The 23,111-nt window shown below is 43.8% G+C and overlaps 1 protein-coding gene and 1 pseudogene across 4 annotated transcripts in view; both read left to right on the forward strand.

Annotated features, from left to right (window-relative positions):
• Positions 1 to 23,111, forward strand: part of TENM1 (teneurin transmembrane protein 1) — a 2,006,416-nt gene that overhangs the window by 1,064,571 nt on the left and 918,734 nt on the right. The window lies entirely within an intron of this gene.
• On the forward strand, positions 20,430 to 21,878 carry LOC138481586 (golgin subfamily A member 6-like protein 22; annotated as a pseudogene).

A 23,111-nucleotide genomic window follows, 5' to 3' on the forward strand; every position in this document is an offset into this window, starting at 1 on the left:
CCATCTTCCCTGAACTTGATGACATTGTCTCATGGTATCTTGCAATATATGGCCCAGTGTCCACAATCAAGACTTAGGTTTGAGGTTGGTCTCTGAGTTGCAAGGAATAATCTCCCCTGGATCGAATAGAATAATGCTGCAAATGCTTCCAACACATACGTGGTTCCTGATGTGATTTACTGTCTTAATCTATGCATGATTGGTCAGTAATGTGCATATCCATTGACCATACAGTGCCGTCAGATTGGGTGTATGTGTTTGTATTAGCCATTCGTACAGATAATGGTGGAGTTGGATCCCTACCAAGAGTAAAACTCTGACTGGAAGATCCAGTTTTTGCTTAAATACCCTTGGGCGATTTTGATTCTGAATGGGAGAATCCAGAGTTGGTAGTGACAATGACCACCTCCTCCAAAAGATTTGACTAATGTGCCACCTTTTCAGATAACACCTTCGATTCCTTTTAACAGGCATGATGCCTTGACAGTATCTTTGAGGACTGACGATTGTGCTAGGAATGGAGCAAATACTACACATGTGAACCCTTTAGACCCCAAGCATAGTGCCCAATACCCAGCAAACTGAAATTGATGCCCCTCAATGAACATAGAAATCCCTGAGTCCAGTACAGAGTTTTATTTCCAGAAAGGAGAGGACTTGGATGGCCTGGAGGTAGCCCCATCATACGTCCAGCAACATTGTGGCAGTTATTTTGGCACCACTGTATATGGATTTGAAATTGAACCACCACTCTCTCTCTGCTGCTATCCCTCGATGAAGACTTGGCCAACTGGAAGAAGGCTGTCTTTGGAAACTCAGCTTGCACTCTGCTGCCCTTTTCCATGGCAATGGAAATGGGTGGATGAAGTTATATTTCAATGAATGATTTTCTATGCTCTGCTGCTTGTTTCAGAGAGTCACCCAACCAAGCCCAAACAAACGTCTGCCCGGGGAATGGTAGGCAGTGTGGTAATGTCTTCTGAGAGCTGCCACATTTGAGAAAATGTAACCAGACATGTCTTCTGGTGGCCACTGTAGCAGATGGTGCTGTGTCTACTGATTGTAATGAGTGCAAGTCATTTCTGAAAGAAGCTGAACATGCTTATTCATCATTATACGTCTCTCTGTATAAAAACCCATCTCATGCTGCTCCAGATCACATTTAAATACGCTTTTAGGGGTTATTGGTTGCATAAGTGGAGAGTCTGACAACAAAGGTGTTGGATGCATGCAATCTCATGGAGAGTCCTCAGCTCTTCGATCCACCAGAACGGAGGAGCTGCATCAAGTTTTGCTAAACACGTCTTCTTTCAGAAGGATGCTAGTATACAGTCCATCTTTAATGTGGCTGCGTTTCTAATGGAGCAAATTCCATCTAGCCCCTTACATTTCTTAATCAGTACACCTCTGGTATGCTGGATGATGGAAGACCAGTGATCATGTGCTTGGTAATTGCCTGACGTACACCCCTTCTGAAGTGTGGTTGCATAGTCTCAAGGAGCAGGTTAGTCCTGACGTATGTTATTATGGGCCTCATTACACGGATGGCGGTGAACCATGGCGTTCATGCCGGTAAAATACCGTCACCTATCCAAGGTTGGCGGGGCGGTAATTCCCCCTTCCACCATTGCCCTTCCCCATTCCCATTTTTGCCCCATAGGGCTCTATGGGAATGGGGAAGGCGCTAATTACGGTACCGCAAATTGCGGTACCATAATTAGCTCCACTGGTCCCTTTGCGGGTTGGATTTTAACGCCTGAAAAAAGCAGGCGTTAAATTCCCCAACCCGCAAAGGGACCTCGTTGTAAGGCGGTAAGGATTTACCGGTACCGGTAAACCCTTACCGCCATCCGTGTAATGAGGCCCTATGTCTTTAATCTCTCTTTCAGTACATTTAATTTACCTGAGAGGTCTTGTGTTTCCTCATCAAAATCCTCATGTGACTCATCGGGCTTCTTTCTGTGATAAGGAACCAAACCCACTCTTTTGCTGCCCTCTTTTTCATTGAAATGTTTGCAGCATGTGTGGAAGCGTGCCGTAGATAGGCCCTGTGAAGGTGGTATGGACATAGGACGAGGGAGATGGTACAGATACCACTGGATGAATAACAAGATCTACTGCCCTCTGAGGCACCACTTTCTGTTGTATGCGGTGCTCATTGGTGTGCATTACAGGAATGTGTGAAATCCCCACCTATGCAGATCAAGTTCTCCACGAGTGTCTATGTCTCCTTGTATGTTTGAGGCTCCGGGTTTCTCTCAATAGCTTATTTTCCTTTGTGTGCTTTCTGATTCCCAGTCCAATGGTGACACTCATGTGTCAGATTAAATACATATTGCTCAAAGGCCACGTACCTGTATCCTCTTGTGAAGTGGCTCAACTGTATTAACCTGTGGTGGGACGTTGGCAGCAGTGTATGGCATTCCTACAACATATTGGCCCTCATTACGACCCTGGCGGAGATCGTGCTGCAATATGCACCATGGAGCACGGCGGAAAGCTGCCGATACCGCCATGGGGGTTGGCGGATTTACCGCCCCATTCCGACCTTGGCGGGGCGGTAAATCCCCATTCCCCATTTTACCCTTCCCCATTCCCATTTTTGCCCCATAGGGTATAACAACAAGGTCCCGTAGCGCCATGGATTTCTCCGCCCGGAAAAACCAGGCGGAAACCGCTCCATGGCGCTACGGGAACTCGTAGTAGGGCGGAAGGGTCCGCCGCGAATACCGCTGGCGTAAACCCACTCCGCCAGGGTCGTAATGAGGGCCATTGTGCAGATGTGTGTTGCCTGCATTGCACCAGGTGTCTGTTGCCACTAGGGGTGTGAATATGCCTGTCAGTGCTGTGCCTGCAGGTGCTGGACATCAGACTAAGCATCCTTCTCTCAGCCAGCATCATCAAGGTAGTTTGTGTAGAAGGGTCCTTCATAATTACGCTCACATCCGTCTCAGAAGACAGTACCCTTTACACCTTATAGGTGTAAAGGGTCTCATGGCACACCCCTATAATGAAGGGCTATTGGAAGCATAAAGAATATGTTTTAATGCAAAGAAAAAAATGCAGGTTTACACAAGTACATGTTCCAGATGACTCACCCATGATAATAAAGGTATTGCACGAGGAAGGGGGAAATGAAGGAATGCTTTTGTAATCATGTGAGTGGTTGAAATGATGTTATTTTTTTTGTTGTGTAACTCTAATTACTGAGAGACAATGTGGCATTCTCTGGGACATATTATCTTTTCACTATAGATGTGGCCTGACAGAATGTAAATAGTAAGACCTACAAGTAATCATCACATTCCTTTGAATCATTCACACTCTGTATTAATTAAAATGAATGCTCTCTCTTGACCCCTGTGATTAACGCATGAAAAGACTTAATTGGTATCATATAAAATTATAGTAATCGTTCTTTGAAATAAATAGGGTGTTAATTATCTCCTACTTCCCGCTAACCAGTTGTTGTCATGTACTGTAGTTACAAATGAAAGATCTCACATCCAGACATGTTCACACACGAATAGGAGAGTATTTGAGAAATGTCATTGCTGGTATTTGAATCTTCGTATCCCACTAAATCGGCTTTGAGAGAGCCTATCTTGGTTGGCCTACACGTGAACATTATTGTTGTTCTTGATTGGTGCTTGTACTAATAATACCAAGCATTGTTTAAGTCAATAGTTGTGGTATTTGCGGTTGTTTATTGCATTTTACATTTAGGAGTGGTGGCATGGAGGGGATGTGTGGTGGTTGTGGTTGTGGGTGTGGAGTGGTAAAGAAAGGGAACAGGAGGAAAGGGAAGGGCACTGGTGCCCCTGCAGGGAAATTTAAAAATGAAAAGGTTGCTGTCACTCTTTAAGAGTTAGCATTCTGGCTATTATTGTTGGTGCCTCTCATGAGGATTGTGATGTTTTTATCATCACTGCTTGGTTACTGTGCCATCGAAGGCAGCCTCTTCACTCTACTGTGCATAGTCCTACTCTGTGTGCGCATTTCCTGTATTTTTGTACCAGCTTTGACTAACTAAAACACTACCTAGACTGTGTAGCTTGCAGTTTTTTTTTCTTCAGTTTTTATAAAGCATTGCTTAAAAAGAAAACACCTTGAAATATTAGGCGTGCTGTTCACAATCTCAGGGCTGCCAGAGATGTTTGGGAAGGACTTTAAACTGCCCTCTAAAATGGAATTGGCTTGTTTTAACAAGAATGCTCAGTGAAAAATCGTGGAACTGACAGTCAGGAAACGGACGTTTGGAGCGGAGGATACATAAATTTAAAAACAACCCTCTCAGCATATCCTGCATTACAGATTGAAGGAAGTTTTACTGTCCGCTAATAGGATTCTTCACACTGCTCCTGGTGTCTGTCTTTGCTGGCGTGATTCCTGGAATGTCTCCGTTTCCGCCCAGCTTTTAAGCCGCCAGCCTTGAATCCCTGTAGTTGAGCCTGAGTGATGTCGGAGCAAGCTGCAGCCGGTTGATAAAGGTTTTATTCTAACTAAAACAAAACCATGTTACATATCTTTAATATAGGCTCCACGCATGCCTTAAACAATGAGGAAAAGGCACGCACGATGGCTTCTAATGCAAAGCAACACTCACAGCCCCGAACCATCTTTCTGCATTAATCCGAATAATTCGTTTGACGCTGTTTTTAATAATGCCAAAAGTTATAGAAAAGTAGGACTCAGCAAGAAAATATTGTGCAACAACTGGATTGTGCAGAACAGAAGAAGAACATGTTGTGCCGTGACACATGCACGTATGTCATTCTTTCACATTTTTTTAAAAATCACTTCTAGTTCAAATAGCTAAACTAATGAGAGTATGTAGTACAGGTTCATTACCAAAGTATTGCAGTCTAAGGTCTATGTTGATTTAATCACAACACTGAAGGTTATGTGCAAAGGGAGGTATGATATCAGATGCCACTAGTATGTGTAAATGACCTACACTGTAAAAAAGTATAAAATATATGTTTATTAGTATTTCATTGAAGAGTATTATTTCCTTTAAAAAATAATTGCAGGTCAGAAGGACAAACAAGAGCAACTGCACTTCAGGCATAAGCAATATGAACCGCACGGGTTCAGTATCGTAGTAGATTTTCTCTGGGCTACCGCCTTGACACAGGGTGAACCCCTGGAGCGACCTTTTATATTGTAGTCACGCTCCTCCCGGTCCTTTATAGGAACATGAGGCTACCGGCTGCACTCAGCACTAACAGGCCATGACAATTGGTTTAGCAAATAGTCACAGCAAAGTGCACCCTTCACCCCTATTCTAAACAATTTGCATTTCAGAAGCTTCCTTCTCATTGAAGTTGTGTCCGCTGGTCATTTCATGCACTTTGGATTTGTATTATACACCCATACTGGATGCTCATCTGAGTGAGCTTCGAAGGGTAGACAGGCTACGGGTGTCAAACAAACCAGAGACTCTACCAAGTTTCAAGCATTGATTTCATTAATAGATTGTATTGACGATTATTTGCCTGAAGAATGTTCACAATGATAAGAACAGAAACATGTTGGGTTGTTTAAAGAACAGTTAAACATTAGGGGCTTGGAAATACTGCCTTATGTAACAAAGTCTCAGCAAGTCTTGTCTTTGACTAGTGTAATGGTGTAGCACTGTGTCACTGGGTGTGGTGCTGGTTATTCGTTCACATTTACATTGTTTTTATGATAATATGTGGCTATCCCTTAAGCCTTATTTTTAAAAAAAGAAACAATGTTTGTTCATGAAATATTAATAAAGATATATTGTTAGACTTTCTTACAGTGTAGGTAATTACACGTACTAGTGCAATCTGACATTATACCTCCCTTGCACATGCCCTTCAGTGAGGGGATTTTTTGTGTTCATACAGTTTGTAGCACCGGATATTATCCCCACGTATTGGGTTCCTCTTTCTGTTTGAAAGATATTTAATAACACCTCATACAGCTAATTCAAACTTACATTTAATTCACATATGAACAACTATTACATATATTGATGAACATTGCTATGTACTGTCTATTTCATGTATCCATGGCTTAATATTTATTTGGATTAAAAATCCACAAAGGACAGTTACATAACAAAAGGTTACGATACTCTCACAAATGCAAAGATAACAAAAAAGTACAATATTGGTCCTTAAATGATACCTCATTCTAGCCACATTAGACAAGCTAAAAGTCAAGGCTAGGTACAGTTAAAACATGTCATCAATGAAACACAAATATTTATGCATATGTTTAATATTTGATAATGCGCAAAAAACCCAGGGGTAGCCGGGCGCAGCAGGTACAAGGATACTTAAGCTAAGGTTGCATACAGAGGATAAGAAACATGTCAGTACAGTGCATACATGTCAATACAAGCAATTGAAATGAGAGCTGCCATGTTACAGTATTGCAAAGTATATACAAAAAGGTAAAAAGGGTAAAAGTAGAATACAAACAATACATTAAACGCCCAGGCACATAAAACATGATCATATAAACATGTTCATATTTTAGGATGCTAACAAACTGCGAGCTTAAGTGCAAGACAATACATTATTATTTACTGATGAATCTGTGCACATTTGTATCCGGAATTTAGAGCATATTTTACAAAGGCCAGTAGTGTATGCAGTAGGGCCAAAGGTTTACCTAGTGCTGGCAACTTCTATTTGCCTCCATATAGCCGATCTGGCCAGTGATTTCAGAAGAGGCCAGTCCTTTACCCTAGATGCTAACAATTGCCTCTACACTGCGTACCTTGTCAGTAACATGCAGTCTTGTGACTAGAACACTACCACCAGACACAGGCATGACATCAAGGTAATTAGAATTGCAGGAATAATCCAACAACTCTAGCTTTTCTGTAAAGGAGTTTTTGATGAAGTGTGATGCCCAGGGAACTCTCATCATCGTGTGAGTAACTATGGCTTCCTTGATGCTTGCTCTAGATGTGTTGCGTTCTCTTTTGTTCTGATGACCATAGCAACACAAAAGAGAGAATGAGTGGAAGGTTTAAAATGAAGCTCAACCTCCGGCACTGCTCTTGGCGACCCTCTATAACATCGCTCGTCAGCCTGTCAAGCCCTTACAGAAAAGATGAGGGCATATGCTTCTATGCTGTTTGATATGCATGCTTATGCATGTTTGTAAAAAGGAATTTTTCGTATTGGGCCATAGGTTTTCAATGTACCTAAGGAAGTTAATCTAAAATGCAAACATAATATGCGTGGGTGACTACAAGGAAATCTCAACAAAAACGGTGGTAAATCATTTGCCACAGAGGGATTTGTATCGCATTCCTTACCATTCTTAAAATTCCTTATGTTCATGGTGTTGTTGCACCAATCCCACTCTAAGGGTTTAATGTTGACCTTAACAGGGGTGGATAATAGGGTTTGTTTGTCTTAACAAAAACCCTCCTGGATGTGCTAACAAGCTACACTCCTCTGATCATCTATAAAGAAAGCAAAACACATGCCAGGAGTTGCTTTGACCTCATGCCAGTTTCGGCTGCATGGTTATTTCATCATTCCAAAGGCAAAACTGTTTGTCATTTTCGGGCTTGGCATTTGACTGGTATTTTAAACAGGCAGCAGGCCACACATACGTGTTCTATGTCTAGCTTATTTTAGAATTTTTTCCTATCAACATCCATTTCATGGCATGTTTCATTCTTTCATATTTCAGTGTGAATACTACCACCAGCAACAACCAACAGTAGCAGTAGTGCTGGTGGGAACAAGGCCCTGCTGTTTTAGCATGCATCAAGGGCATGAGGTGCTTGGGCTTGCTCAGAAGGCAGGGGAACTGGTAGCTGCTTGGGTCGGTGTGTCCGACCATGAGCACATAGGTCCTCATGTGAGGAACATGAAAATCCTCATTCATTACAGTCTGCACTGCTGAAGCTCCTACATGAGGGGACTATAACTTCTTAGTAGCAACAATCAGGTGGGATGAAGATGAACGGGCTCTTTTGATGGCCTAATGCAGCCGAGGGATTCCTATTTCCTGGATCACTGTTTAGCATTCCACTTCTACATCCAAATGTCTCGGGAGGATAGCTCAGCAGCAACGTGCTCGCCTTAGAAACAAGACAACACAGAGCAACACAGGTTCGAACCCTGGGTCCGCGCTTAGAAACCTCTGGGCTTTTAGCACGTTATACATAACCTATCATATCATAAAAGGGCAGAATTGTGCCTCCAGGACTAGTTGTAGCATGATATTCCAAAATGTCCTCTTTACAGTGCCCACAGAGGTAACTTGACAGTCCAAGCCCCAGACCCTGGCTCCAAAAGTTCGAATAGTTTCTGTTTCCGTTTGGACGGTCTGCATTCTGAGCTCCAGAAAGGTGATTCTGTATGTTCTTTCTAAATCCCAATAGAACACGAACGGCAGCTTCAGCCTAAGATATTGCATAAGATACTTGTATTACAAGACAAGTTCTCAGTAAAAGGGTGATCTCCATATATTCAAAAATATGATGTAATTTCACATGTAACAACAATGGTCCCTCAGTTCCTTGTTCAGTGGAATCCATAACATATATATATATATATATATATATATATATATATATATATATATATATATATATATATATATATATATATATATATATATATATTTTAAACCTACTTCCATCCTGGCAGTGACAGCCAAATCATTGGCACAGCATAGTGAAGTAATACGTGTTTGTCTATATTTGCTTTTTCTTGTGACTCATCGATAGTGATGTTAAATATGCAAATAAACACCCTTGTTTCACCCCTAGGTTTATTTTGCATGTCTTTGCTAATTGTCCTTCGGCTGTAACACACATGCACTTTTATGCATAGGTTCCTTTAGCAAATGCTCAATTGTTGATCAATACCTAACTGATGTAATTGAAACCAGGGCCAGATCCTGTTGATTAAGTCAATTGCTAGCTCTTTTCAGAGCTTGCTTCATCTCATGTCATTAATTATGAAAGGAAGTGTTCTCTGTAAAGAAAATTCCCTCACAGAAATTGATTTATTAACCAATAACGTGTTTTTTAGGTCCATGGTTGGTATGTCAATATCTGGTTCTCATAGTCCTATAGTCCTAGGATCTTCAGCTTGTGAGTCTGACAGAGTACATATTTTGCCCACTGTCTGTTATTTGGCTATTAATGTATTCAGATACTGAAGTGTATTATTTTGATACGTCTTGGTAGATCCCTTTCCATCTCAGATGTGTCCTATTAAAGCTGTTTCAGTTCCTTCATCTCTTGTAGAATAAGTCTTCCAAGGGTTACATCAGGGGTTATAGTCTCGAGCTTCCTCGTTACTCAGTCTTCCAGGAAGGAAGAACCATCTTTCAGAGGCATTAATAGAAAAGCTTCTAGAGAGCAGGCAAATAAGAGGGGATAACCTTTGGTATGTTTAACCTTGAGACCAAAATCTCTTTCCAACATATTTCTTCCATGTTTGGCCTTTCATGGCTTCATACGCCAGATCATGTTTCAGGATTGTGGCTTGAACTGCTCTCCTTAGATCGACATATTTAGTGGTCCATCTCGCCAAGCTCCCATCTTGGTATTCAAATGCCTCAAATATAGGAGAGGGTCAATGCTGTGTTTTGGCTCCCAATGAAGCCATTTCTAAGTTGCTTCTATCAGTTCAGAAAGATTTAGCTTTTTACAGAATTGTCCAGATATGGGTACACGGGGCCTCACTGCTGGAGGCATAATAGGTAGGATCCTAGAATTGTTTCATGTGGCTATGGCCCTCGTTCTCCAATGAATGGTTTTTAAAATTCACCAACATGATAGGGACTTTTGCATTAGCCAAAATGCTGATATGACAAGGGTCTGAATGTGATATATCTAGCCCTTTCTGTCAACATTGAACCGTTGAATGGCTAAACAGGAACAGCCTGTCTACAGTGTCAAAGTCCTTTCCCCTGGCTAATGGAAAACGTCAAAGCTTCCATCATGGAGCACGCAAAATTCAAGCAAAATAATGATCTTATGAACATGGAAGTGTATGATATGATATGATAGGTTATTCATAACGCGCTTAATTCCTAGAGGTTTCTAAGCACGGACCAGAGGATCGAACCTGTGTTGCTCCGTGTCGTCGTGCCACCAAGGCAAGCACGTTCCCTCTGAGCTATCCTTCCGAGACCTTGTTCACAGGACCTCGCAGATAGGGTAACTTTTAGTATATTTAATCTATCTCATAAGCAACTCCATAAGGCCACACTACTCTAAATGCAGTTTCCCATTTTATTATGTGTAAGATCTTGCAATGCACCAAATAACAAACCCTAAAATGCATAAGATGAAAAAGTTAAGCACAATTCACATAAGCACAATAAAAAACAATACCAAAAAAAAAAACATTAGATAACAAAAATCATAAAAGAGTAAAACCAATAAAACAAGCAATAAAATTAGCAGGACAAAAGGATTACCAGGACAGTGCTAAAAACATCAAGTAAAAAATAATGTCTTAAGAGTTATCTTAAAAGAAATGAGCGAATAATCCAATCTGAGCATATAGGACAACTTGTTCCAGAGTGATGGAGCAATAAAATCAAAGGAACACTTGCCTGCCCTCTCCAGTTTCACACGCGCCCAGTGAGCGGGTTACCCTGATTAGATCTTAGCATGCGACTAGGTTGCTTCATCTGCAGCCTGCTTTTGAAACACAGTGGACTTTTGCCAAACATACATTCATGAGTAATGGAGAGAATCTTGAAATTCAAATGCTCATTTGCAGCCTTACGTGCAGGTGTATTGTGTGCTCTTCTATTGAGATGTGAAACTATTCTTAATGCACTATTCTGTAACACTTTTAGCTTTACTATATTCTTCTAAGCAGTGCCAACAAGGAGACTGCTGCAGTAGTCAATGTTCGCAACAATTACGGAACAAGCAAGAACAGCCCAGTTCTCTGTGCTAATAAAAAGCCTAATATGGCAAAGCAACGTTAGGTAATAATTTGAAGATAGATTGACTGTATTTACTTGATCCATCATGGACAATGTAGAGTCAAAAATTACACCTAAGGTTTTAAGCTTGGTAAGGACTGCGATACAACAATTGGCAGCAGTACATTTTTTGTACAGTTCAGGAAGCCGAGAGAGTTTTTGCCAGGAGACCAGCAACCAAGAGCTCTGTCTTAGCATCACTTTTGGCTAGACAGTTGTACAGGTCTAGCCAATAATCCTTGGATCAAATAAAAAATTGGCATCAACTCGTGAGGTTTCTATGGAGCAGTCGCCAGTGCACTGAATCAAGATCTGTGTATCATCGGCATAATTTGTTTATAAAATATTCTGGTCACCTAAAAGCTCAAGCAAAGGCTTCCTAAGTATCCTAAAAATAGTAGGTGACAGGCAAGACCCCTGTGGCACACCACAAAGAAACTCATTAGAGGAGGCCATAAAAGATTTCTGAAAGACTCTTGCTGATCTACCCAATAAAATAGATAATAACCAGTCAGCCACCATTTAAGAAAAGAGAGTGGTGGTCTGAACTCTATAAAGTACTAAAATCAACAAGGTTGGATGAAGCCGATAAATCTAGGAGCACACGAAGGGCAACCTGACTGTTAGGAACTGGGGATTTGATTACTTCTAAGCACTGCCCATTTTAGGGAAACTGGGGCATAGATTGGTTGACTGAAACCTTACAATAAGAGAAAATTGGGAGAACATGATTGCAGTTCTAAAATCCAAGGAAGAGGATTTAGCCACAAGACAACATCTCCTCTGAAGTAAAGTGATGTAGGGTCCATGGAAGAAATGGAATGGTAATGAAATTAAAGCATAATCCCCAAACTATGTCTGTTTCTGAGATCTACTGAAGGAACATTAATGTTTGATTTCTTCACTAGCCTTAATTGATAGAAAGCTAGTGCATGTCTTCTGGAAGGTGACTACACCATTTGATCTCTGAAATTCTTGGGAATTTAATAGGGGGATTATTTTCTCCTCAAAGCTCCTTGGGGGCCTGTAAGGACTACTGAATCATCATGTTGTTATATGTTATCTGTTGAAAAGGGCGGGTGTCCTGTCTTTATCTTTCATTTAAAAGTGTAAATATATTACTATGCTGAAGTGTTTTCCAAAGCTGTCTTGTCATGTTGACGCTAAATATGACATGATGAGGGAATGTGTGAAGAGGTCACTTTCAAGATGACTGTTAACCTAAAAAAGTCCACCGTCCTCTGTCAAGAAAACCTATCTTCTGACCCTCACACTAAACTATAACTAAAGCAGTATCCTCCTGGCTGATCACAGGAGAATGACTCGCTTCTCCTGGGTTGAATCTCTTGGCTTGTTGTAACACATCTATTCAGTTCAAAACAGTCTAGTATCTCACACATTGTCAGGAAGAATAGATCCCATCCCATAATGGCAATGTTCCTTCCAAGCAATGCTTCTCACATGTTATCAGGAGGAACAGCTCACATCCCCTGATAGTAGAGTCCCAAGCACTTTCTACTTCCTCTTGGTGGGTCAGGAACACATCTCCCTTTTTTTTACATCTGGTTTCAGATGCCTGGGAGAATCACTTCCTTCCCCAGGCTATATTGAAATGTACTGCCAGTACAGGCTACCAGCAGAATGATTATCTTCTCCCGGTATCTTTCTCTCAGTTCACCACAATCAGGGGACAATGATTCCTTTGACCTGCTCTTCTTTCCATCAGGCTTCACACCTGCAACACCCAATTTTGGTGTGACCTCTTATTTGACCTGGCCCACTTGGTCTACTTCCCTGCCAAATACTGCCACAAGCAAGATGACTCATATCTCGTTCTGGTGTTGGGTCCCAGATTCTGTTTTTTCTTTTACTTCTTCTTTAAATTGGCACACTTGGTTCACTTCCCTGCCAAGTACTGACTCGTATTCGTATCATTGGGGTGTTCAACCCTTTTCTGGCAGTTAGTGGCCTTGGGGCTACCACCAACACGATGAAGACATCCTTGAATGAAAAAGTCACACTTTCTCACATTGGGGTCTTTGACCCTTCTTTTGTGGTCAGGGGTTTTGGGACTATCATTGACATGAGGAAATGTTTTCTAATGCAGATTCACTCATACAATTTTTCGGGGACTTATCCTGGCCCCCGTTCCCCATTGTGCCATTGATCGGTCGACGAGACCCTCTTGTGCCTCCACCGGTTGGCCCGCTCTCTCCTTTACCTTCTGGGATCTTCCTGCCAGGCTCTGGTCTCTCCTGGGTTTGCACTTGCCTTTTATTGATCTTTCGTGGCTACCGACCAATTTAGGTTTGCTGCAGCATCCTCGCAGCCTTTGGCTCCTGGCAGTATCGGCACCTGTTACAGACCGCATGGTCCACCTCTTCCTGGAGGCCATGCTACTGCCTCGCCAGCTTCTTGCAGGGTCTAGTGTCTGACCCGCTAGAGACGCATCTCCTCGTCTGACAGCGTCCTGGTCTCCAACCCTTTGAATCTCCTGCATCAAACAGTTTCCACAAATGCTGTTGCTCTGGGGACGGCTTGATATAGTGTCAAGTACCTATTTGGTTTTTAACGTCTGTACAGGTATGTTTCTTTCTGGGAAGCTAGAACGCTCCTCTGAGTTTACGAGAGTGTTCTTCCTGCATCTGTGCATCCTCTTTGTGTCAGAACCTTACTTACCTCCAAGATATTCTTCTTCATTTTAGTACTGGAGTCAGTCATTGGTATTATGCTACAGTAGCAGCTAGAAGTGCTAGAATGTGGAGCTTGGTTAAAAGGTCGTAAAGGGCTTGGGAAGTTTAAGTTGAGGATATTGTGCCTAATTCTACCCAGGTGTCAGTCATTCTCTTCAGGTGGAACGTCCCTCCCCATGAGATCCTCCCGCATTATACCACCCAAAGGGGGGACTATCGGGCAGTGGCCTCACCTCCCTGGACTCATGGAAAGATGACCCCCCCAGGCAGAATGGCAACATATTTATGAATCATCACACCTTTCACAGCTCACCCAGGTAGTACCCAGTGTGTGAGCCCAATTCATAAAGAAAAAGGCCACTCCCAGGCACACATGCATTGATCGATGACACCACAGCATAGGTTGCAAGATGCAGACCAACGTGATTTTCAATAATGCTGTCAGCATGTTGAATTGAAATAGTCACATTGCCAACTTGCAAGAGGAAGAGGTGGGGACTAAGCCTTCCTACCTCCCGTGCAGCTCACAGGGCCATGATATAAAGGTTTGTGTCCTCTAATCGTTGAATGGTCATCAATTACTCACAGCGGCGAGAAAGCGTTCTCAACATGGAAGCAGTCCCTAGAGGGCAATTCACATTTTGCGTTCAGCTTCGGCCACCTGCAGTGGCACATGTAGCTGTCTCCCAAGATCTCTGGGGGCACCCACACAGTTGAATTTTGCAGCATGTGTGTATGTGCATATTCTCCCTGTGTTGTCACTACGCTGCATCTTGGCCTTTTCGCAACAATCAATGCAAAGTTGACTTTAAAGCTGGACTTGGGCATCAGTCATAATTGACTTCTCTATGAGCAAACAGCAATGTTGTCCCATGTGCATCTAAACAATTCTGCGACAAAACACAAAAGAGGGAATGACTTTTGCTTAGAGATTCAGTATCAATTAGAACTTCATCGCTTCAGTGTGTTGCAAAAAGGACCTACAACAGGAAGGACTTCAGCCACAATTCAACATGTAGCCATGTCTTAACACGTGGTGACATGCATAGTAAGTGTATGGAAATGTTCGTCTACCTCTGTATTCTGATGAAACCCACAATGTATTCAGTGTAATGAGTGTTGATTAAAATGAATCTGTTGTGACTGTTGCTGGATGCATGTTCACTAAACTGTAATGTGTTGGTTGTGGGGTGAAAGGATAATCCCTGCCAATGTGATAATTAGGCTTTGCCCCCGCAGACATGAAGACAAACTAGTAGGCCATGCCTTCCCAAATGTTGCTCATGTTGTTTAGAAGTGCTTACATTCTTCTATTTCACACAGGGATCCAATCTCACCTGCAAATCATGTCATTTCTATCTGGAGGATTCGCATGTAAAACATCAATTAAGGATGATATGCAATCCATTGTTTACTCAACAACCTAAAAACTTGGCAAATGTATGGCAGGACATGAGTGATTTTATTGTATATTGAAAAGGGCATGTGACTAACTGACCATATATTTAGCAGCTCTGTTTCCACAACAAGGAAACTCTTGTGTTAAACAGGGTTTTCATTGTCTCACAAACAGACTTGTGTAATGTAACCTTCGAAAGAACACCAGTGTGTTGAAGCCACTTTCGTTGTGGGATGCGCCCGCTTACTATGACTCAGTTCCAGTCATCATCATCATCACTAGTACAGGATTGGATATTTTTTGTTAGCCATAACGTTTCGCAAACCAAGCATTTGGTTTGCAACAATACCTCAACTCTCTCATGCAGAGAATGCAGGCACGGCACCGAGCCTCATTAAAATGGCCTCAAATAAACACAGCGCCCGGAGGAATGGGGAAAAGGAGTCCCCTAGAACACACGAATTCATGAACTATACGAGTACCAGGATGTAATGTTACAGAACGGAAAATGGATGCAGAAGTGTACACTAGTTTTCAACTGTTACAAGGGCCTACCACTGCAGTGTTCAGTAATCCTGGACTCTAATGAATGACAAAGAGGTCATTGAAGTAGGTTCTTTTGGGAAAATTGAACGGGAAGAGCGGGTAGGGACGGATGGCTGTTAGACACTGATATTAGGCAAAATCGTGCATCACCAAATGCCAAAAAAAAATGGGGGTCATTACGAGTACGGCGGTAGGGGGTTAATGGCACCAGTAAGGATGCCAGTGCCGTTAACCCCCTACTGCCGCATTCCGAGGTCCCTTAGCGGGTCCCACTAGGGCCGGCTGGTTTTACCAGCCGCCCTTAGCGGGACCTGTTAAGGGACCAGGGAGCTAATAACGGGTCCGCAATTTGCGGGCCCGTTATTAGCTCCTTCCCCATTCCCATTGAGGGGGCTCGAATGGGGAAGGGTTTTCGGAATGGGGACTTACCAGGTCCGCAAGGGTCGGAATATCCCAGTAAGGCCCCATTCTGCCAGACCGGACCCAGGTTTGGAGGCAGCCATGTTGCTGAAAACATCTGTACTACTTGCTATACGTTCTAGAAACAATATATACATAGGGCCTCATTCTGAGTTCGGAGGTAACCACGCCGCTATTTGCGGCATGGCTGCCTCCGAACTCGTCCAAAGTCCGGCCTGGTGAATGGAGTAATTACCGGTCCATTCCGAGGTCAGAGGGACCGGTAATTCCTCAGTCACCAGGGCCATTCCCCATTACCATTTGAGCCTCCATAGGGCTCTCCATGGGGCTCAAATAGGAAGGTGGCAATAACGGTACCGTAAATTACGGTACCGTTATTGACCGCAGAATCCCTTTGCGGGTCCCGTCCTTAACGCCTGCTAAAAGCAGGCGGTAAGGAAGGACGCACAAAGGGAACTCGTAGTAGGGCAGTAAGAGTTTAACGGCACCGGTCTCGTTACCGGTGACCGTTAACCTTTACCGCCCTACTCAGAATGAGGCCCATATACTTCCATTTTGTATTTATAATAGTTGTGTTGCTGACGTTTTAAATTACAGTGACAGAAAAGAAGAAACCAATATCTACATATAATGTGTAAATGGGGAGAGAGTGAGCGGGAGAGGGAGAAAGAGGGAGAGGGAGAAAGAGAGAGAGGGCAGGGAGGAAGGAAGGAAGGAAGGAAGGAAGGAAGGAAGGAAGGAAGGAAGGAAGGAAGGAAGGAAGGAAGGAAGGAAGGAAGGAAGGAAGGAAGGAAGGAAGGAAGGAAGGAAGGAGAGTAAGATATATAGAGAGAGGAGAGAGAGAGAAAAGACTTGATTCTACAGAGAAGCCTACACATGGCCCCAAATTACCTTCTTAAAATGAAGATAAATGCTTCAAGCCTCCGCAATACTTAATTTCCTCGTTTCCATTCTCCACCAAAAATACCAACACGTATTCCCTGACCTCCCAAGCACATTTCGAAGAAAAAGGTGAAAACAAACAAACTCAAACTTTCTGCTTACTTTGAAAATAGTTTTTATAGTAATGAGCGCCATTAGAGATGTGAATGCAAGAACAGCAAAGGCTTAGTGCGGAAACAGCAGAACGCTGAGCCCAGGGAGGATCGGCCTCTCAGAACTCATCAAAGCGTCTGGCGAAAGAATATTTCTAGAGCGCCAGGGAGCGCGACTAATTGAGCGGAAAGTCCTCGCAATCGAGAGAAAGTCTGCGCAGGAATCGCAGATGAATATTTACTGACGTATTCAGGTTACATTGGGTCGCTGTGTTGTTTTCTGACCCTATGCAGACAATGCTGTGGCACCGTGTGAGTAGGGTGACTCCTGTGCACTGAATTCTGGTTCGGTAATCAACGTTAAGCAGACTGGCAGAGTGGGCCTCATTACAAGGTTGCTGGTATTTCGGCAGTAAATATGCCGGAATACCACCAAAGGAATTAGCTGTTACCACTACATGGTCTGGCGAAATAACCGCCAGATTACAAGTGGTAGTAGGTGGTGTGAGTTGCCATTTATTGGAATCCATTGGCTTCCATGGGGATTTTGGCAGAATTTTTGCAGGTGGTAATTTTGCCGATTTCGCCTTTTTTGTGTTCAAGTGGAGGAATTACCTGCAGCATTCCATGGGGTGCTTTTCCTCCACCTTACCTCCAAACCCATAGTTCGGCAGGGTGGTAATGCAGTGGTAATGCAGTGGTAACACTGCTAACCTCGTAATGTGGCACAGTGAAAGCTACTGGTCAGCTCAATGGAAGATAGCCGTGCACTGTGCTATGCTGTACTGGGCGGAGCATGCCATGTGAAAGCTACTGGTCGGCTCAATGGAAGATAGCCGCGCACTGTGCTATGCTGTACTGGGCGGAGCATGCCATGTGAAAGCTACTGGTCGGCTCAATGGAAGATGGCCGCGCACTGTGCTATGCAGAACTGGGCGGAGCATGCCATGTGAAAGCTACTGGTCGGCTCAATGGAAGATGGCAGTGCACTGTACTATGCAGAACTGGGCGGAGCATTCCATGTGAAAGCTACTGGTCGGCTCAATGGAAGAAGGCCCTGCACTGTACTATGCAGAACTGGGCGGAGCATGCCATGTGAAAGCTACTGGTCGGCTCAATGGAAGAAGGCCCTGCACTGTACTATGCAGAACTGGGCGGAGCATGCCATGTAAAAGCAACTGGTCGGCTCAATGGAAGAAGGCCCTGCACTGTACTATGCAGACTGGGCGGAGCATGCCATGTAAAAGCAACTGGTCTGCTCAATGGAAGATAGCCGTGCACTGTGCTATGCTGTGTTCGGTGGAGCATGCCATGTTTCAGCAAATAGCAAGCATTTTCAACACATCAACTTTGAATCTTCAGTTGTTCTGGAACACGTATTTTGTACTTATCTGACTTCAGGGTGTTCGTTTACTTACTATGAAGACCTTTGATGGTATCAGATGAGGCTTTATGAGGCTGTTTGAATACACAGAATTCAGGGGTGTTTCCAAAATATGGGTCTCTTCAAAGCTTACGATATATGATATGATTGGTTATTTATAACACGCTTAATACCCAGAGGTTTCTAAGCGCGGACCTGGGGATCGAACCTGTGTTGCTCCGTGGCGTCTTGCTTCCAAGGCGAGCACGTTGCCGCTAAGCTATCCTCCCAAAGCTTGGCTTAAACATCACATACTTGCCAAAGTGGGAGCTCCCTGCTCTTGCCACATGCGCTATACCTGAACCCACCACTCTCTTCAATGCTACATACCAGTGTAATGTATCCTCTTTTTTGAAACGCTTGCGAGCCTAGCCTCATTTTACCTTTGTAAGTTACACGTTTCTGTTCTCCTGGTCTATGTCCCACTTTGTTCACACCATCATAACCTGGCACATCACTTCTTCTCATCTCTGTGCTAACATGCAGCGCAATGCCTCCACCAGTTGTGACTATGCTGTAATTATAAGTCATGTCTGATTGGAATTGACACCCCTGTTCTTCAAATAAATCCAAACATATAAACATTTTGGCAATGCCTTTGTTTCAAAGGGAAGACCGTTTACTGAAAAGTCACTGGGCCCTAAAGACAGCCTAGTCCCCTCAATTATAAAGCTACCCTGTGTTCCACAGTCCACCAGAGAGATCTTGGTCTTCACACGCCAGAATGCCAGAGGAATCATGCTTGCAGGTTTTCAGTGTGGAGAACATTGAAAGCAGTGAGGGAGAAAGAAGCAAAGTGCTTGCAAACTTCCATACATTGAACAAATGTACATACTGAACATTGACACGGAAGAGGGAGGAATAGCAGAATGTTTGGCGCTACAGCAATGACTGCCCCAAACGCATGCACATTTTCTAGATCCAAAATGGCGTCCGTCCATTATTAAGGCCCTGACAGCCGATCCTGAATTAACAGAGTGGGGTCAGTAAAGTGCCAAATATCCATTCAAACAGATTCATGATGTGAGATCCAGCCAATCACACACACCAAAACCGAATCAATGAACAGTATTCCCAGGGATGGTCCTTGGGCCTATATAAAGTGCAGGCCTAAACAAGGGGGTATGGGAGCCTGAAGAGATCAAAGGAGTGAATGAGTGGTGGCTGGTGGCAATAACAGTGGAGAGGAGGAAGATGGTTTGAACGAGACTGGAGAGAAAGAGAGGAGGTAGTTACAAGAGAGAAAGAGAAGATGGCTGAGTGGGGAGGAGTTGACTGGGAACAATAGAGTGCAAGAAAGTTATTCTCCCCACAATTGTGCGCTTGTTGTCTTTCGTTGTTCAAGCAGAAAGTAGCAGACACACTGGGTCAAATACACCAACGTTGTAAAATAGACATCGCTGTAAACATTATTAACTTGAAATTCTAGCCTTGACAGAGCCAATTAATTGGCGAAACAGTTATATGCATGTGCCAAAGGTTATTTGGCTATGCACAGCAATTGAATGTAACTTTCATAGAATGTCACAGAAGTGACACAATTGAATGTCTGCTTCCTTGGGCTATGATGAAATATTCCAAGTCTAATACAAAATATAACGAGACAAAGATAACATACAATTTAAGGTGTAAGTAATGTTACTAAGACACAATAGGACAACGAGCACACAATTGTGAGGAGATAACTTTCTTGTACAATAAATAAATTCTACTGCTAAGGTGTCACGGTCATCCTCCCACCTGTTGCAGACAGTAAAGTCCACACACTAACACACTTAGAAACTTCCTACCATAGGTTTGGCACAATTGCACCTGGCAACACCGACACATACAACCCTGAACACAATAGAGGAAGGTGTAGATGGAGAGAAAGGGAGAGAAGAGTTATCACAGGAGAGTTTGGTAAACAACAGGAGGCTGTAATAACGGAACAAAAGGGGTGATAATAGGACGAAAATATGCGAGCACAAGAAGAGGAAGCAGTGAAAGATAACAATGAGGTGGTAAAAGAACAGTTGGACCCGGACCAGCAGGAGGAAGTGCTGAGAGAACAGTAGGAGGAGGTGAGAGAACAACAGGAGGAGGTGAGAGAACAACAGGAGGAGGTGATGAGAGAACAGGAGGAGGTGATGAGAGAACATTAGGAGGAGGTGAGAGAACAACCAGAGGAGGTGATGAGAGAACAGTAGGAGAAGGTGAGAGAACAACAGGAGGAGGTGAGAGAACAACAGGAGGAGGTGATGAGAGAACAACAGGAGGAGGTGATGAGAGAACAGTAGGAGGATGTGAGAGAACAACAAGAGGAGGTGGTGAGAGAACAACAGGAGGAGGTGATGAGAGAACAGAAGGAGGAGGTGAGAGAACAACAGGAGGAGGTGATGAGAGAACATTAGGAGGAGGTGAGAGAACAACAGGAGGAGGTGATGAGAGAACATTAGGAGGAGGTGAGAGACCAACCGGAGGAGGTGATGAGAGAACAGTAGGAGGAGGTGAGAGAACAACAGGAGGAGGTGAGAGAACAACAGGAGGAGGTGAGAGAACAACAGGAGGAAGTGATGAGAGAACAACAGGAGGAGGTGATGAGAGAACAGTAGGAGGAGATGATAGAACAACAGGAGGAGGTGGTGAGAGAACAACAGGAGGAGGTGATGAGCGAACAACAGGAGGAGGTTAGAGAACAACAGGAGGAGGGGATGAGAGATCAACAGGAGGAGGTGATGAGAGAACAACAGGAGGAGGTGATGAGAGAACAGTAGGAGGAGGTGAGAGAACAACACGAGGAGGTGATGAGAGAACAACAGGAGGAGGTGAGAGAACAACACGAGGTGAGAGAACAACAGGAGGAGGTGATGAGAGAACAATAGGAGGAGGTGAGAGAACAACAGGAGGAGGTGATGAGAGAACAGTAGGAGGAGGTGAGAGAACAATAGGAGGAGGTGAGAGAACAATAGGAGGAGGTGATGAGAGAACAACAGGAGGAGGTGATGAGAGAACAGTAGGAGGAGGTGAGAGCACAACAGGAGGAGGTGATGAGAGAACAGTAGGAGGAGGTGAGAGAACAACAGGAGGAGGTGATGAGAGAACAGTAGGAGGAGGTGAGAGAACAACAGGAGGAGGTGATGAGATAACAGTAGGAGGAGGTGAGAGAACAACAGGAGGAGGTCATGAGAGAACAACAGGAGAAGGTGATGAGAGAACGGTAGGAGGAGGTGAGAGAACAACAGGAGGAGGTGATGAGAGAACAGTAGGAGGAGGTGAGAGAACAACCGGAGGGGGTGATGAGAGAACAGGATGAAAATGTGAGAGAAGAGCAGGAGGACGTGGTGACAGAGCAACAGGAGGGAATGAAAAGAGAACATGAGATTGGGGTGAGTGAACAACAGGAAGAGGTGGTGAGAGAGCAATAGTAGGGACAGGTGTGAGAATATGAGTTGCCAATATATCTCAAAGAAGAGGGGACAAAAGATAACTAAATATAGAGAAGGGAGGTATGTACAACCGAGGATAGGAGACATACTCCTTGGAGGTGGTAAACCTAGTGGAAGATTAAATAGTGGAGACCGAAAAGGCACAGACGCGGGTAAGGTGCTCCATGCAATTCACATATCTATTGACCATTGTGGTGGAGGGGAATACGTTTCAGCATTTGGCAAAGTGATGAGGCTGTGAATGAGTTCACGAAAGAACGGAAGAGTGTTTAAATACAAAATGGAACTTCTTGAGGAAAGAGAACATCACAGTGGCCCTCATTACGAGGTTGGAGGTAACCATGCTGCATTTAGCGGCATGGTTGTCTCCTTACCGCATACCCGGCTCGGGTTCCTCAAATGAGGATTTACCGGGCCATCCCAACCTTGGTGGACCCGGTAATACCTCGTCCGAAGGACCCGGACCCGGTCTATCCCCATTCCCATTCGAGCCCCCATAGGGCTCAATGGGAATGGGGAAGGAGCTGACAAAGGGGCCCATTTATAACGGGCCCGTTGTTAGCTCCCTGGTCTCCTCGCGGCCCTGGTAAGGACGCCTGGTTTTACCAGGCACAAATTGCGGGTCCCACGAGGAGACCTCGTAATAGGGCGGAATAGGTTTACCGGCACCGGCACCATTACCAGTGCCAGTAAACCCATTCCGCAAACCTCGTAATGAGGGCCAGTGTCCTGGCAAGAGTGGACAGAGGGGGAAATTGCCTTTGAGTCAGACATTACTCATATCATTGCCAGAAGAACCCCTCATCTTCCTGGTCAACTAGCCAATAAAGTGTGTGAGGCATTGGGCCTCTAGCCTAATTCCTAAGATCACTAATTTCCAGATGCTGGCAAACAGTGAACCTTACTAAAGTATTTCACCAGGAAGGTGAAGGTTAAGACAGTAAACATTGCACACTTGAAGAACACCAATTGAGATAGAGACAGAGACAGAGAGTTCACCCCAAGGATTATTGGGAGGGGCCCTGAACCTTTGCAACAAGAGAAAGTCAGGATCTTGTTGTTTTCTTTTGTTGGGCCTCAACGAGGTGAACTTTCCATTGGATTGGTTTACACAGGACACAAAGAATTATCTATGATGAACTTTCTGTGCACTGACCTTTCTTACAAGGTGTGTCATTTTGTCCTTCAGCATTTACAGAAACACTCTCTAGG

The sequence above is a fragment of the Ambystoma mexicanum genome, chromosome 5p (genome assembly GCF_040938575.1).
Source record: "Ambystoma mexicanum isolate Mex_15411 chromosome 5p, UKY_AmexF1_1, whole genome shotgun sequence".
In the NCBI taxonomy this organism is placed as follows: domain Eukaryota; kingdom Metazoa; phylum Chordata; class Amphibia; order Caudata; family Ambystomatidae; genus Ambystoma; species Ambystoma mexicanum.